The 12890-nt window shown below is 42.2% G+C and overlaps 1 long non-coding RNA gene across 1 annotated transcript; it reads right to left on the reverse strand.

The window, feature by feature from the left end:
- Window positions 1–292: 292 nt before the first annotated feature.
- LOC128474988 (uncharacterized) lies at window positions 293–4415 on the reverse strand. Its single transcript, XR_008346418.1, has 2 exons — window positions 4319–4415; window positions 293–473 (listed from the first exon to the last, which is right to left on the reverse strand). It is a non-coding gene; the product is annotated as an uncharacterized LOC128474988 (long non-coding RNA).
- Window positions 4416–12890: the final 8475 nt, after the last annotated feature.

Below are 12890 nucleotides of genomic sequence, written 5' to 3' on the forward strand. Positions count from 1 at the left end.
AAACAATGCACTTTCAATAAATAATGCACCTTTTAATAAATAATGCACCTTATATATATAAAATAATGCACTTTATAATGATAAGTACATTAGTTTTTGCATATCACTTACCTGAGATTGTGTATTATCCTCTTATTTGTGGTACCGTCTATAGTTTTTTAATTCTTCCTCTTACTCTTATCTCCATTTTTATAGACTGGTATATGTCACATATGGATCTATTTATATAAACTTATATTTTAGATATATATAGACTTATACTTTTGTCAGTTAGTAAGACACACAGAGCATGTTTCTTATTCAAGTCTTTTTTATTTGTGGGATGCAAAAGGGAAATATGTCCGTTCTGTTTTAAGTATGCTTCGTCCCGGGACCTCTAAGCGAGCTATGGCTGTATTCTTCCTCCTTTGACTTGCAAGTGCACATTGACTGTGTTCGCCGTCCACGGAGATCATAACGGCGAATGAGGGTTCCTGTGGAGACGTACAGGGACGTAGTGGCGTCATGACGTACAAAGACGGGATAACGACGAGACTCGGCCCTCTACGGATACAACGTTGTGACGTACCCGGAAGCACCCATATAATATGGACTACGGACTCCAATAACATTTTACTTTGATTTTATTTGGTTTTATTGAGTTTGATTTTATTATTTGTTTATTGTCTCCTGAAGAAGCCGACGTGCTATCGGCGAAACGCGTCGAGACTAATAAAGTTGGAAGTTTATAGCTGTCTACCGGAGTATCCAATTGATTTAGCTTGTGCACATTACTCTTTGAGTTGTGCTACTTCATCTTTGTAAGTGCAATTTTTATTTATTCGTTTTGCGGCTTAAAGATATTGCACCATCTTGGTTCTCCTTGGTTTTACAGCTTTCAAGACTTATTATACATCAAGTGTATTCAGAGTCCGTTTGATGAGCTTCATATATCCAGCCCATTTGTGAGTCGATCTTACACCTCATTAATATATCGTTTATTTTACGTATTACACTATTAGTATTTTCTTTTTTGTTCCCCCATGTATATGCGCTCCACTATTTGCTGTTGGATGTTTGAAAGAGAAGTCAGAAGTATGGATCAACTAAACAGTTAAATATACCGTACAAGTCTCAATGTACCATATTGCTTTTCAGGATTCTAATTTCACTAATTCTTGTAATATACAGATTATATAACATTAGGGCTGAAACAACTAATCGATAATTATCGATTAATCGGATCGATTTTTATCGATTATAAAAAGGTTTTTTTCAGAGCAAATGCTATGAAAAACTCCTCTCCTTATAATAATCCGATCTCAAACAGAGATCGGATTATAACACCGGAATCCAGATCCCCCGTAACGCTGCAGGAGACCTGGATTCCCCTCACTGTCGGCCGGTCTCTCACTTCCGTCTCTCTCCCCCTCCCATCTGCCTCCTCCCCCCTCCCATACACTGCTCTGCCTCTCTACCCGGCACTGTTACTGACAGGCACTTTCCCTGCAGCTTCATAGAAGCCTCAGTGTAAGTGAAGGTGAGTAACGGAGTCTGTCTGTGCGATGCAGACCCCCACCGGCTGACAGAGAATCATCCTCTCTGACAGCCGGTGAGGGTCTGCATCGCACAGACAGACTCCGTTACTGCCCTTCACTTACACTGTGGCTTCTATGAAGCTGCAGGGAAAGTGCCTGTCAGTAACGGTGCCGGGTAGAGAGGCAGAGCGGTGTATGGGAGTGGGGAGGAGTCAGAGGGGTGTATGGGAGCCACCCTCCAATACACCACTCTGGCTCCTCCCCCTCTCATACGCCACTCTGCCTCTCTACCCGGCTCCCTAGTGTCTTGTCAGAAACGGAGGTTCACAGGAGGCAGAGTGGAGTATGGGAGGGGGGAGGGGGGAGGAGGCAGAGTGGAGTATGGGAGGGGGAGGAGGCAGAGTGGAGTATGGAAAGGGGGAGGAGGCAAAGTGATGTATGGGAGGGGGAGGAGGCAAAGTGATGTATGGGAGGGGGAGGAGGCAAAGTGATGTATGGGAGGGGGAGGAGGCAGAGTGGTGTATGGGAGGGGGAGGAGCCAGAGTGGAATATGGGAGGGGGAGGAGGCAAAGTGATGCATGGGAGGGGAGGAGCCAAAGTGATGTATGGGAGGGGGGAGGAGGCAGAGTGGAGTATTAGAGGGGGGAGGAGCTAGAGTGGTGTATGGGAGGGGGAGGAGCCAGAGTGGTGTATGGGAGGGGGCGGAGCCAGAGTGGTGTATGGGTGAGTTATAGTGGTGTATGGGGGGTATTATGAATTTTTAGGGCATATAGGGGGTATAAGGCATATGGATATTAGGCATATCAGGGGGGCATAAACATATCTGGGGGTAAAAGGTATATCAGGGGGCTCAGTGGCATATAGGGGGTATAAGACATATCGATATTAGGCATTTCAGGGGGGCATAAAACACATCTGGGGCAAAAGGTATATCAGGGGGCTCAGTTGCATATCACTGGCATATAAGGAGTATAAGGCATATCAGGGGCACAGTGGCATATCAGGGGACACAGTGGAATCTGGCATATAAGAGGTATAAGGCATATATGGGGGCAGAGTGGCAAGCTGGGGGTCAGATGTGCATAACTGGGGGCAGTTTGGTAAAGAAAAAAATTTAAACAAGGCTTTTTTCTCAGTTTTTATTAAATATGAAAAATAGTTAACATATGAATTAATATTTACTAATAACTTTGTATTAAAACCTAGTTTGAGAAACACTGTGTTTGGGTTCTTGTAGCATTTATTATTATGTCAGTAAAATAAGAAGGTGAATAGAGAGAGGCCATTGCAATAAAGAGATGAAAGTGTAAATTGTACGTTTTTTATTGCAATTTTTCTTCAATTTAAAATAATGTATTTTTTTTATCCGATTAATCGATTAATCGACAAAATAATCAGCCAACTAATCGATTATTAAAATAATCGTTAGTTGCAGCCCTATATAACATATCGTTTTAGATTAAGGATATTTTATATATATATATGTATGTATATTTACAGTGATTTAAACAGATTCACTTTTTTGTGTATAAGAGAATGTTCATATAGACTGGACTAATTGAAGATGGAGACTAAACAAGACGATTTTAGAGCTTTAATCTTTGTAACATAATCTGAAGATCCCAGATTGAATTAAAATCAGGGAATTTTATACCCCATCATCTGGCATAAGAACGTTTTTTTTTCAATTATTATTTTCCTTAACTACAAGTAAAATTAACAGAAATTTAAAAATATATATATTTTAAATTTTGAGCCATAGCACTACACATTTTGAAGTTTGGGGTTTTTTTTGGGTTAAAAAGGTATAACATCATTTAGAATGCAAAAACATTACTTCCATTCATTAATTTAGATTCTTAGTTTTATTTTGTTCACAAATAGAACTAGAGTCTCTTAGTGGATGCACTGAAGCTACACAGTATTGCCAGGGCTATAACCAAGAGTTATGTGTTAAAGCACCGGTGCGAAAAGTATTTAACTGGCGTTCTGGAGATAAATTACCGAGCATACCAGCAACCTGTCCTTTGCTATAGATTAAACAAATACTAAATAATTTAATAAAAAGTTTGCATTTATATCCGAATATAGACAAGTTAGGTGATGCATCTACAACAAGGCAAAAGAAAAATTTCCACGCATGATTAAGATAATGGGATGGGCATTAAGATATCCTTAATCTAAGACGAGATCAACAATTTATTAAAGTCTGAGTTTTATGCCAGGAAAGACGGGCAAATGGTAAGAAGGTACCTAGAACAAATCACTGCAAACCATGTGTAGCTATACTGACACACACCTAATAAACAAGGCAGCATCCTCTGTGCATCTATATATACACTTATATTATATATATTATATATATTATATATATATATATATATATATATATATATATTGTGTGTGTGTGTGTGTGTGTATGCCAGAGAACGAATGACAGCATGATGTGTGCATCATACATAATGTCATTCCTTATCAATATTAAGCCAATAAAGTTAACAAATCCTTAGGACACGAATGTGTAATAAATGGGAAAAGAGTGTCTTCTGTGTACACTGTGCAGGTGAGTGACGAAGTAATGTGTGATGTACAATGCATCATAATATGAAGTCCATGAGAAGGGACTGATATTAGGTGGAAGAAGCGATTAGGGATCCCAAAGAATGATGAATTGGAGAGTAAATCGTAAACCCCGTGGAATACCTGAACCTTTTAAACCCACGGCTTCATTTTAAGCGATTAGCCTGTTTTTTTAATACAAATACACACCGCAAGCACGCGTGGGACATGTCATCACTCACCGGGTACCAGATCCTCTTCCTCCCCGGCCGCCATCGCAGTAATTTACTGAGGTACACAGAGTGATTTATATGTGCAGTGCCGACAGCCGGACAACTGGTGTAAACTCATTGACAGCCCGCTTGCCTAAAGCAGCGGAAGGTCGCTCGTCCGTCAGGGATCTGCGACCGGAAGTAAACAAACTGCCGGTCTATAGCAACGGGGGTGGGAGAAGCAGAAGAACAGGAGGAGGTGAGTGTCCTTATCTGGCGACACCTGGTGGCCGGAGGGCTTCACTTCGGTGTCGTGAGTGCTCAGTAGTGTACCGAGTAGGATCGGGCGTTAAACAGACTGCAGTGTGTCTAGTAACGGTGCACAGAAAGGGATGCAAAACGGAAGGAAAGAGACTTTAGGCAATACGGAGGCTGTCCTTTCAGGTTCAGTTTCTCCTCTCTCATATGTCAAGCATCACAGCACCTCACATTAAAAGAAAAATAGTACTCATGGTTTCAATAATTACAGCACAATTTTTCCTTTAAATAATAACATTTCAGGGAAAGAAAATGTAAAAATAACGAGCAGGATGACATCTTGTGTTGTTCACATTTTTTTATATAAATAAAGCTGTGAGTGGCATACAGTACTCTGGCAGTGGAAGGGTTAAACGTGTTGCGTGGTGGATGGAACCTCTTCTGTCGGCTATCGTTGTGACATCATAATTGAAGCTTCAGGTAATACACTGGTTTTCCCCACCGAGTGCCATTTTGAAGGTCCATCCCAAGACAGCTGTCTTCCTGGCAAAGCGAACTGCAGAGTGTCGGCTACCCGGCAAAGAGATTTGCAGAGTGTCAGCGTTCCAGCAAGAGATCTGCGAAGCACATGAAGCGTGTGAATTTTTTTTTTTTTAATTATATATACAACATCTTATGATCGATGAACACAATTTATAATTATTTTTTTTGTTTGTTGTTTTTTTGTTTTAATGTAGTCAGAGTTAACCTCTTAGTGCCCAGAGGGAAGGGTAGTTCTTCCAGCCATGGTTCCCCAGAGGTTTCCTCCTAAAAATGGGGGTTTTCCTCTCCTCCGAGCTGAAGAATGACTCTTTGTGAGTCCAGAGGTAGCTCCTTCTCTGTCCCCTTGCCCCTATCCATACAATGTTTTTTTTTATTATATAATAAAGTTTTGATTGTCCCCAACATTGATGTGTATGAGTAATTATTTCAAAATCATAAAAGGGATTAATTACTTCAAATATATTATTTCCTACTTAGAGGGTGGTAGGTAAATGGAAGTGGAAGGGGCTAACACACAAAAGTGCAGCTTCTCCAGTACCCTGGGTCACTACAGGGAAGCTTGGGGTCATGGGAGCGGTGTTGCAGCATGTCCCACTACCTGCCCACTTCAACAATGGCGTGTGGCTAGCCCCACCCATGCTGCCAGCTGGACCACCCAGTGATGTCAACAGGACTGCCCACCAAGTCAACAGGACTGCTCACCAACATCAGCAGCACCGCCAACCTGCATCCCACAAAGAGGGCTCTGGGTACCAGGACCCTAATGTTCCAATGTATGCTAAATAAAGAAGCAGAGGCTCAGCACTATGTATGCTAAGACAGTGAGGGAATTTAAACATGGATCGGATAGGCATATAGATATTTTGAATCAAGACCAGGCCGAGTGCTGATTAAGGTTTGAACCTTTCTGTTATGGGCAAAAAAGCATACTAGATGGGTCGAATAAATGTTGTTCAGCTTTGATGTTATGGAGGGCAGGATTTTGTAAGGCAAACAATTTGGATTGGGACAGGCCCAGTAAAACTAGCGCTTACACACTCACATTAAAATATTCTCATGCATCTGCAGCCTTATCTTATCCGCACACCTGGGAACTCTCTGGCTCCGACTGCCCAGAGCCCACCTTGCAGGATGCGGGTAGGAAGGCCTTCCTGACATCACCTGCCCCACCGATGTCATTGGTGGATCCCATCAACATGCAGGAGAAGTGGGCATGATGTGGGGCGTACCGCATTGCTGCTCCTGTGACCCGGGGTTTCCTGATCCAGGGAAACAGTGCTTCACCCCAAGTCTCCAGATGAAACCCAGAGAGTTCCCAGATATGCTCGTCTGGAGACTTTCCTTAGGGAAACCAATGATTCTGAGCTCATAGAAAAGTGGGCATATAAGAAAGAAAGGTGAACCAATGGGTTTGGTTCCTAAAGAGCCATTGACCCTCATAAAAAGACCAAGGGTGTATACATTGCTCTGAGCAATCTTTTTCCCCATTGCTTTTTCCCCATCATCTTTGCTGTCCAGGTACCACACATTTTGGCTATTCTTAACAAAATATTCTACCACTTTTTCTTGGGTTCCTTAAGGATATTTAAATGCTGTATCTCTAATGTGATACAGAGATGTAACATTTGTTTACCAGAATTATTGAGCACTCAGCCAGTGAAATGGTTAATTACTCTTTTTACAGTGGGTATAACTAAAACTTCACAATTCCTCTTCTATTCGGTCCTTTGGACCCACTTACAAATACATACTCACGTGAAAACATCCTCCACAGCCTTACCTTGTCCAAAGACTTTCCATTAGCACACAGTGCGAGCAGCCATTACTCGGGCCAGCCCCTGCCCCTTATCCTGCTGGTTGCACAGGGTGCACTACATGAGCATACCTGGGAACTTTCTAAATCAGCTGTCCTCAGATTCTCCAATACCGGTCCTCATGGAAACCTTGACTTCTCATTATTTAAAGAGACACATAATTGAGTCACCTCCAGTCAAGCAGGCATATCAACCATAACATACTGGAAGCAAAAGCACCAGTTGGGTGTAAAATAGCAATGCATATAATGCACAATATCAGGCTCCAGTAATAATACAAATAAGTAATAACACAGCAGGAAAATAGACTGCATTGTGCATACCTGTAATTTTGTTTGGGAGATTACTGTGAGCTGGACACATGAACGGACAGAACATTTGAGCTAGTGGCTAAAGGAAATATTTGTAGAAAAAAGCTAGATTAAGACATCCCTCGGCATTATATTCTGACCCATTCCACCACCGTTCCTCAATCTCTAGGGTCTCATTACTGATGTTGTAAACTAATAGTCACTCTCCTTCAGATCATGAAATGGTTGCCGTAAGGTCTTGCAATGTGATATTTTCAGCAGAGGAAGCAGATACGCATAAATATCAGATAATGAGATGTGATTTTGTGGATCATTCATGAGAAATCCCCTACCGGCAATCGACTAAAATATGTTTGGTCTAAGTAAAAAAATAAATAAATAAATAAACACTCTAGAAGCATTAGTTACAAGCATAGTTACATAAATTCATGTCAAAACAATTACGGAAACTAGATGAAACCATCTGTTTTTATAGAGCTGTTTTTTTGTAACGCTGGTACAAATGGTGTGTAATTACAGTCATATAAGTATTAGAACATTCCCTGAAATAGGCACTATATGAAATTATTTCCATATTACACTGTGAAGGTGTAATAATATATAATTAAGCAAGATGCTTTTGATTTATGAATGGGTCCGGTATGAGTTAGAGGCAGATGATTGTAGATCAGTGATGGGCAACCTTTTTGGCGTGGTGTGTCAAAAATCGGCAAAAAATCGAGCATAACTCGCATGGTGTGTCACTTCGACAAAAAAACATAATTTTGCGCAATTTATAGTTTAAACTACAAAAATGGTACAGCATAACACCCATCACTCTCACACACTTACCAAACCGCATTTACCAATCCACACGCATACCAATCCACACGCATACACCAATCCACACACATACACCAATCCACACACATAAACCAATCTACACACATACACCAATCCACACACATACACCAATCCACACACATACACCAATCCACACACATACCAATCCACACACATACCAATCCACACACATACCCCAATCCACACACACATACACCAATCCACACACACATACACCAATCCACACACATATACACCAATCCACACACATATACACCAATCCACACACATACACCAATCCACACACATACACCAATCCACACACATACACCAATCCACACACATACACCAATCCACACACATACACCAATCCACACACATACCCCAATCCACACATATACCCCAATCCACACATACATACCAATCCACACACATACCAATCCAGTCTCACTGTATGCTTTCCTACCTTTCCTCTTTTCTCCTTACAGCTCCTTTTCCTGCTCTTCGCTCCTCTTCTTCTTCAGTTCTTCTGTCTTCTTCCGAGGGTACGGGGTTCAGAGGGCACGGACAGCGGTGGGCGCGGCTTCAGTGTTGTGCGCCGGGATCTGACAACAAACCCCGGCGCACAACAGCTGTTGCCGCGCGGATCGCAAGGGAGCGGTATCGGAGGTCTTTAACAGACCTCCGGCTCCCTTGAGTGATTTTAAGCCGGGTTCAAGGGAGATCCTTGAACCGGCTTAAAATCACTCAAGGGAGCCGGTGGTCTGTTAAAGACCTCCGATACCGCTCCCTTGCGAGCCTGCTCCTCCAGCGGCGGACATTACTGTCCGTCTCTGGAGGGGTGCCCCCTGATGAGCGGCACCCGGTGCGGACCGCCCCCCCCCAGGTACGCTACTGCACGTCCCGCCCCCCCCCCCCGTTCCTCCAGCACAGATTCTTTCATCCTCGGCGGCCGTGCAGGAGCCGAGGATGAATCGCATGAAATCCTGCGCGTGTCACCCCAAATGGCGTGTCATAGGTTCGCCATCACTGTTGTAGATTATCACAAGCAAGATTGACGTTAATTAGTTTAAGTACAAATATTACATCTATGTCCTCCATGAGAAAGATTGCTACTTTGAATGGCACCTGTGATCACAAAATTAAATACATTGTGCATTTTCTTCTAGCCATAGGCATGTTTGAAAGAGAAGTCAGAAGTATGGATGAACTAAACAGTTAAATATACCGTACAAGTCTCAATGTACCATATTGCTTTTCAGGATTCTAATTTCACTAATTCTTGTAATATACAGATTATATAACATATCGTTTTAGATTAAGGATATTTTATATATATATATATATATATGTATGTATATTTACGGTGATTTAAACAGATTCACTTTTTTGTGTATAAGAAAATGTTCATATAGACTGGTCTGGTCCTCTGGCGACGCTACATTGATGATGTACTGATTATATGGAAAGGGACACCAGAGGATCTCAATAAGTTTTTAGACTTTATAAATGACAACCAATACAATTTAAAATTTTCATCATGCATTCACCCTCAAGAAATTAATTTTCTAGATCTTACACTCTATATAGAGGAGGACATGATAAAATCCAAAACGTTCCTTAAACCAACAGATGGTAATAGTTACCGTATTTGCTCGATTATAAGACGACCCTGATTATAAGACGACCCCCCAAAATCTGAATATTAAATTAGGAAAAAAAGAAAAAGCCTGAATATAAGACGACCCCAAAGGAAAAAAGTTTTACCAGTAAATGTTAATTCATGTAAACTATTTTTTTAATAAAAGCTATGATTGAGAAAAATATTTTTTTTTGTTTTTATTTCCTTGTATTTTCCAACCTGTCCCCCAGTTACGCACATCTGCCCCCAGGCTTGCCACCCCAATATGGCACTGTGGCCCATGATATGCCTTTTAACCCTCTATATGCCACTGTGCCCCATGGTATGCCTTTTGACCCCCTATGTGCCACTCTGCCTCCAGAAATGCCTTATACCCCTATATCCCATTCTGGCATTTAGGGGGTTAAAATGCATATTATGGGGCAGAGTGGCATATAGGGAGGTATAAGGCATTTCAGGAGGCAGAGTGGCATTAAGGGAGTTAAAAGGCATTGTATAGAGCACTCTGCCTCCAGAAATGCCTTATACCCCTATATGCCACTCTGGCATTTAGGGGGTTAAAAGGCATATTATGGGGCAGAATGGCATATAGGGAGGTATAAGGCATTTCAGGAGGCAGAGTGCTCTATTAAATGCCCCCTTAACGCCACTCCAGAAATGCCCTATGCCCCCATTTAACACACACACACACACCCTATACCCCCATTTAACATACCCCCATTTAACACACACACACACACACTCTCTCTCGCTCCCCCCCTTCCCCTCTCTCATCCCCCTCTCTCCCCCCTCAGCCCTCTCTTACCGGTGCTTCCAGCCGGGGTAGCGGGTTGACGTCGCCTTCCGCTGCAGCCGCAAGGAGGTGGAGTTGGCAGCGGGGGTTTGTATGCGTCCGTCGCGTATACTTTCCCCGGCTGTCAGGGGTCAGAGATCAGAGTTCCCCGCACCGGTGCGGGGAACTCTGGTCTCTGACAGCCGGGGAAGGTCTACGCGAAGGACGCAGACAACCCCCGCTGCTAGCCACACCTCCTTCCGGCTGCAGCGGACGTTGTCTGCGCGGATCGCGTGGACGTCAACCCGCTGCCCCGGCAACACAGCAGGAAGCACCGGTAAGTGTGTGTGTGATGGGGGGGGGTGAGACAGGAGGATCCAGGTCCCCTGCAGCGGTGCGGGGGATCTGGATCTTAGTCTCCTAATCAGACCTCTATTTGGAGGTCTGATTAGAAGACGACCCCGATTAGAAGACAAGGGGTATTTTTCAGAGCATTTGCTCTGAAAAAAACCTCGTCTTATAATCGAGCAAATACGGTATATTGACTACGCCAGCTGCCATCCCCCACACTGGTTGCAGAATGTCCCTAAAGGACAATTCGCACATATCCGCAGGAATTGCACTAAGGACAATGATTTTTTTAACTCAAAGCGGATTATTAATGGATAAATTTAGAGAGAAATTATTAGAGAGAAAGAGCTTTTACAAAAACACCTGGATTGTACAATAAAGAAAAAGAGGGATTTTTTTCTGGGAGAAAGGGAACATAAATCTAAGAAAACGTTCGATTTTGCGCTCTTAACAAAATATAATGATAAGGCGTTTGAAATTAAAAAGGCAATAAAAAAATGCTGGCCTATTTTGCACCAAGATAACGTCTTAAAAAATCACCTCCCAGAAAAACCGAATATAATTTATAAGAAGGTTGAAAGTTTGAAATCAATTCTGGCCCCGAGCGTTCTGCCCCTAGTGACGGAAACCATAAAGGAAGATAACTCCTTTCTTAAAAAGAAAAATCCAGGGTTTTACAGATGCGGGAGATGCAAGCTTTGTAGGACGTGTTTAAAACAAGATAAAAAAAATCACTAAGTTCAAATGCTCTATCACCAAGAAAGAATATAACATTAGGCATTTTATTCACTGTGGGTCTAAGCAGGGGCGTAGCTAGAGTATTTGGCACCCGGGGCGGATCCTGTAAGTGGCACCCCCCCCCAAAATGTAAAGACATCTACAAAATTATGTTGGCAAGAATATTTATTGAACCAATTTGTAAACTGTAAACAACAAGAAATCTGAAAAAATAAATTAATAATTTATAAGTAAAATAAACACGTTTAAATAACATTTACTGAACATATAATAGTGCTTTCTTTAATAACCCTCCAAAAAAAACGGCGTCCACATTGCCCACATAGAACCTGACCAGCACCCAAATTACACACACATAGGACGTGCCATATTTGCCCCCAAACAGCCCAGCATGAGTCAGCATTGTTCCCAAACAGCCGAGTGTACGCCATCTTTGTCTCATAAACACGCTACCTGTGCCATCTTTGTCCCATAAACACCCTGCTTATACCATCTTTGCCTTTTTGACAAATCAACTATACACCTATGATTAACACAAACACTTTTACAGTCACTCACTAATTCACTTTCATTCACACAATAATTTATTCTTTCACACAAATTATTTACACATATTCATTGATGCATTCTCACAAATCCCTTAAATCTCTCACTCATTCACACAATTCATCCACACATTAATCCATTCGCTCTCATTCTGACTCTTTATTTCAATATTCTTGCTACCTTCCTTTCTCCCTATCTACACATTCTCACCCCTTCTGCCCTATCTAGCCCTTCTCACTTCCTTCTCCCTATCTACCCCCTATCCCCCCCATCTCACTCCCTTCTCCCTATCTACCCCCCCTAACTATCTACCCTCTCCCCCCTTTGAAGTTCACTTACCTTTCAGAAGTCCTGGTGTGGGGGTGCAAGGCCTCTGTCTCCCAGCTCTGCCACTGTATGGAACAGCATGGTAAGTGTGGATTGGTAAGTGTGGATTGGTAAATGTGTGAGAGTGCATAATTATATAATGAAAAAGACATTGGAAATGGTACAGCATAACACCCATCACTCTCACACATTTACCAATCCACACTTACCATTCCAGATGCCACACATACCAATCCACAGATTCCACACATACCAATCCACAGATCCCACACATACCACACACACCAATCCACAGATTCCACACATACCAATCCACACATACCAATCCACAGATTCCACACATACCAATCCACAGATTCCACACATACCAATCCACACTTACCAATCCACACTTACCAATCCACAGATTCCACACATACCAATCCACACTTAACAATTCACACATACCAATCCACATTTACCAATCCACACTTACCAA

Source organism: Spea bombifrons, chromosome 2 (assembly GCF_027358695.1).
Source record: "Spea bombifrons isolate aSpeBom1 chromosome 2, aSpeBom1.2.pri, whole genome shotgun sequence".
Classification (NCBI taxonomy): domain Eukaryota; kingdom Metazoa; phylum Chordata; class Amphibia; order Anura; family Pelobatidae; genus Spea; species Spea bombifrons.